Consider the following 5,837-nt stretch of genomic DNA (forward strand, 5'->3'; position numbering starts at 1 on the left):
ATTTCAACATGTTTTTTTTTTTGGCTAATATGGGTTGGTAAGCTTGTAAACGAACCAAATGAACATGAACGGGGTATGTTCATGTTCATTCATGTAACTTTAACCGAACAAATGAACAAACATGAACATAAACGAACTTAAAATTTCTTGTTTGTGTTCGTTCGTTAAGGAATGTAGCTTGTTTGTGTTCGTTCGTTAAGGAATGTAACTTGTTCGTGTTCGTTCGTTAAGGAATGTAACTTGTTCGTGTTCGTTCATTTAAATGATAAACGAACACAAATGAACGAACATAAGGGAACGGATGTAAACGAATATAAACGATCACAATCAACAAACGTAAACGAACACAAATGAACGAACGTAAACGAACACAATAAATGAACGTAAACGAACATAAACGAAAATAGATTTTTTTTCTTTCCTAACAATTAGGATTGTATTTTATTTAATTGTTTTGATTTTTTTATTTATATTTAAAATTGATTGAATTTTAAAATATTTATCGATATCAAATTAAAATTTATTATGCTTTAATATTTTTAAATGGGACTTGAAAGATTGAGCTATACATAAATGAACGCACATAAACGAACATATTACTGAATGTTCACGAACATAAATGAATGAACTAGCCCTCTATTCATGTTCGTTCATTTAATTAAACGAACACAAAATATTATTCACGTTCGTAAGTTTAATAAATAAAAGAACATAAACGAACATCTCGCCAAACAGTTCACGAACGGTTCAGTAAACGTTCGGTTCGTTTACAAGCCTATGGGTTGGGAAAATTCAAACTCAAGGCCCTGAGCTAACTTGGCTAATATGGGTTGGGAGGCCCTGAACTAATTGGCATCTTGCATAACAACCTAGATTCCTAAAATCATGTAATTTGGTTCTTAAAACAAGTTTAATTAAATAATTATAAATTAAGTTTAAAATTTAGGGTGCGACAGTTAATCTCAACATTTGATTTTCTTTCATCTAACGATTTTAAAAAAAATATAAAATTCTAATTTTACACTATTTAAACGAATCATACACATATTTTTTTTTTAGTTGTGTTACAATTCACATTATATACTCGGTAAACAAAAAAGATCGATGAATTTTAAGAATTCATAAAATTTGATATTTTGATATATAATCTAAAATGACAAAAATACTAAAATATTTCAATTAATATAAACAATTGTTTTTAAATGAACCAATAATAATAATATTGAGCTGCGACATACTTTTGGAGCTCGGACATAATTTGGCAGCTCCAAGAATAAATATCCGGTAGAGCTAACAGCTATGCAGCGTCTAGAAAATAAATCAAGGATAGGATCCATTTAACTTCTTGTAAAGTGCCATCACTAGGCTCAACACTAATGTATATATATATATATTTGATGTAAAAAATTTAGGTCAGATGTGATTCCCCCAGTCTATGACTAGGCATACCTAATACTCAATTGGGATTTACATAAAAATTTACATATTTTCCACCAATTAACATACCTAATCCTCAATTAAGATTTACATAAGAATTTACATAATAATTATATTTTAAACAACTTTCGACCACTGAAAAATTTTGTTATGAACCTCTGGTTGAACCACATGCCGACCAATTCTGCTCGCATTAGATGAAAACCTGGCGCAGTTCGTTGTCTGGCTCGGTCTATCACACCGACTTCCCATTACTGTGTGGACCGAGAACCTGGTATACAAGTTCCTCGGACAGTTCTTTCTTTGCCTGGAAAAGTAAGGATCAGAGAATTTCGGATGAAATTACTCGATCATTGAAGAAGGAAAAAAGAAAAAGGCAAATGCTGACCTGAAAGTGTCTCATATGCAGTATAGGCTCACATCCAACATCTGCAATAGATTTTCCTCGTGGGGTTTGCGACTTGAATCATTCGGTTTCGTATGCTTTAAGATTGTTTCTTTCATCGGGCAAATGGTGGCAAACGTTTAAGAGCGAGCTAAGAGAGTTCATCTGGCAGGTAAGAGTTTAACCGAATATGAGAAGCTTAACATCGAGTAAGCATTAACATATTTCGTCGTTAGAACGAAGCGAAATTCGAACCCATGTTTCACATCTATATTCACATATATGGAATAAAGTGATTTCTAATGATTCTACATGTTCATTATGGACTCTAGCAGCTTAAGAACATGATGCATATTGGTGGAATAAAGTAATGAGCTAACCTTCATGTATGGACAAGATGCACAGCCACCGTGAATAGAGCATCCCTTCCCGCTTGCAACTCCAGGTACAACACCCATTTTAACTGATTCGAGGACAGGTGATGCACTTGTCCTCGAATCAGTTAAAAGCTCATGAGCATAAGCTTTTGTTTCTAACGATGTATTAATGTAAAAAACATGTAATGAAGGACGCGAGTTAGAAGCTGCATCAAGATAATTCATATAATCAGGAGTAGCAGCAGCATCGGCCAAAGAACAACCAATGCGTTCTTTAGACATCCTGCAAACACCTACCTGCAAATCAATTTATACAAATAAGCAGTATCATCCACATGCCACTTGCCAGAGAGAAAACATCAGTACCAAAATTAAAACAAAAAACCATGCCTTGAAATTAAGTACATACCATTAAATTTCAGATAATACATACTAAAATTGCATCCAAAACAATAGAATAAACACAGGTGCATAAAATGACTCTCATGTCTGGTCTATAAGCTTTTATAATAATACATTATACCTCATACATCAACATCATACTTCATACATAATAGTATACATCATACATCCTGATGCTTTGTTCTAGGTTACTCAAACTCGGAAAAGATATACCTGTCCGAAGCCAGCTTGATCAAGAATTACCCTAACATTTTCAGACATAAAATCAACACCCAAAACAGTGATGAATTTACATCCAGATTTCGCCATCTTAACAGCAGAATCAGCCATTACCAATGAGTCAGATATATGAATGTGAGGCCACTCCTTTTGGGCAGCAGTTAGGATGCCTTGCACTTCAGGGTCCATGTAAAAATGAGCCACAACACCAATTTTCTTCTCTTTCAAAACTTTGACAAGTTCTTCCACCTTCAACTTGTCAGGGAACAAAAACCTTGCCTGCAAATCAACTAGATTCCAAGCTTAGGATCTTAATACCAACATGAAAACAACAAGGTTGCATTACATAATGAAGCAGCGTAATGACCTTTTTCAAGGTCACAGCAATACCGCAAATAGCATCCGTAACATAATGTCATAAACACATAGTTATTTTTAGGAAATAAATAACGTTCTTATCGTCTGCAACATCGGCTATCGATATCTCAATTTAATACCAATGAGTTGCAAAAATCAGCAAAGAACTGACCTGAGCCTCGGCAAAAGCTCCTTTTGGTTGGAAACCTTCAGCAGTGATCACCAACGATGGAAATGGCTCAAATGGAGCTTTCCCTTCCTTTCGAGCAACCAAAGCCCTGGTTCGTTTCTGCATACTAACTAAAACATTATGCCATGTGTTAACTCGAGACCTTTCTCCACCGGGAAGCCCGACGTTAAGCGCCGCCAAATCCTCCGTTTTCAAACTCAACACTTCCTCCGGCAGCGCCCCATCAAGAACCGAAACCAAACAAGCGCAAAACCCTTTTGTAATCTCGGAATCGCTGTCGGCCCAGAATCTGATATTCCCTTCGGAGTCCATCTGGGCATCGAGCCAAACTCGGGCCGTGCAACCCATGACCCGGTTCGAGTCAGTCCGGGACGAATCCGGGAGAGAAGGAAGAAGGGAAGCGTAGTGAAGAAGAAGTTTTACTCGGTCGATGGGATCTAAAAGGGACTGGAATTCTTCGAGGAGGGCTGACAGTTTACGCGGTGGAAGATGAGCGATCTGGGTCGGAGACAGTGCACCAGCAGAGCACGAAACCGAACTGGGCTTTGAAGGAAGAGAACCGGGCGTAGGAGATTGAATTCATTTGAGGGACTTGAACAAAGAGTGTCGGTGTAAATTGGGCATTACATGGAAGGATTTTGAGGTTGAATTATGGGTTTGAGAGAGAGTAAAAAACGATGAACAACCCAAACTCGAAGAAGAAGAAGAAGATTTAAAGGCGAGGGTAGTAGAGAATTCCATGGAAGAGATAACACAGAGAAAAACTCCAAGGGCTCGTAAAGGTCAGAAGATAGGGGAAAAAGAATGCGGATGGCAATAGATAGAGAACAGGAAGCAGAACCGTGTGTCAAATATATATATATATATATAAACTGCCAAATTAACCCATGAAAAAAAGCTTGCAAGTAGGCTCTTAATGAACGAAAAGCTTTTGCGGCCCTTGGGAGCTCCAAATTCCATTAAACTTTTTCTTTCTTGGAAATTTAATTCTAGATTATATGTTTGAATATATGATTTTATGTTATGAAATTAATTTTTAAGAAATCACATTGAAATTGAATTCATAAAGTGATTTTAATATTTTAAACGATTACTATTTTTTTGAAACTTTCAGGCTCAAATAATTATTTTTATAGACGTGTAGTTAATAATTAAAAAATATTTTAAATATATATACGTTATAATCACAGTACATTATTTGAAAAAGTTATATGAAAACTTTAATAGTATAAAATTAAATTATTAACAAGAAACATATAAATATTATAAAAATTAAAATCTTTAGAAATACAAGAGTTCCTTAATATGTTCTTTATTTATAACAATATAATTTAAATTTTTGATCTTACTTGAAATATCTATCATATTATCTCACTAAATCGTTTTATAACCGATAAAAACATCCAAGAATTCAATAGGTAAAATTCAAGAAAATTGTTTCGGAATGAGCAAACATAATTGGTGTTTAAATGATTAAGTATTACTCACATATTATTATCAAATAATATTTAGATGATTTTATTAGAATTTATAAAAAGTAGTTCCTTTTCTTTTAAATTTACTTAAACAAAATATTTTTAAAAATAATACATTTATTTAAATTACATTAATTGACGATTGTATATAAAAATATCTTACAATTATTTAACCGTATTAATATAAATGATTTAATTTATCAATGGCAAAAAGTAAATGATATAATTTAAGTTAATTAAAAATTAAATTTAAAAAACAATTTAAGTAAATAAGTCAATTATTTATTGCATAAAAAATAACAAGGTTTATAATATAATCCGTAATATATGACACAAATCAAATAGGTGAAGAACAATGAAAGGCCCCTTGGGCAAGTGTGTGAGATATATTTTGCTTTAACTAGATGGGTACTTATAGCGGAGAGATCGAACGCAAGATTTGCTAATATGTAAACAATGCTTTGAGCGTCTTCTTCGATGCTTACGTCATCTCATCCATTCTCGACGGGTAGAGAGATGCCATCTACGAGAGCTCGAGCTTTCACAAGTTCAGCAGATTAATAGCCGGTTTCAGTAAGGGTGAGTAAAATTCGATTATATTTGAAAAATTAAATTTTTTGACTTGATTTGATTAAAAAAAATAGATTTGATTCGAAAAAAATTTAAGTCAATTTCGAGTTATAAAATATGACTCATCAACTAGAATAACTCAAACTTTTTGACTCGACTTGACTCGACTCGATCGAACGTTCACCCCTAAATGATAAACCTCAAAGATAATTATTCGGGGGTCGTTTTAAAAAATTATATACATAACAATTAAAATATTTTAACACTTTTTCTATTATAAATTATATATTAATAAAAAAATTATAAAATTTAGAATTTATTTGTTCACATAAAAAATTAAAGAAACAATATCAATTAATATTTTAAATTTACTCATGATTTCACGCAACTTATAACATGCAACCCTAAAAATATATTACTTTAAT

The 5,837-nt window shown here is 33.0% G+C and overlaps 1 pseudogene; it reads right to left on the reverse strand.

The window, feature by feature from the left end:
* Positions 1-1,342: 1,342 nt before the first annotated feature.
* On the reverse strand, positions 1,343-4,185 carry LOC120114075 (annotated as a pseudogene).
* Positions 4,186-5,837: the final 1,652 nt, after the last annotated feature.

Source organism: Hibiscus syriacus, unplaced genomic scaffold (assembly GCF_006381635.1).
Source record: "Hibiscus syriacus cultivar Baekdansim isolate YM2019G1 unplaced genomic scaffold, ASM638163v2 tig00000003_pilon, whole genome shotgun sequence".
In the NCBI taxonomy this organism is placed as follows: domain Eukaryota; kingdom Viridiplantae; phylum Streptophyta; class Magnoliopsida; order Malvales; family Malvaceae; genus Hibiscus; species Hibiscus syriacus.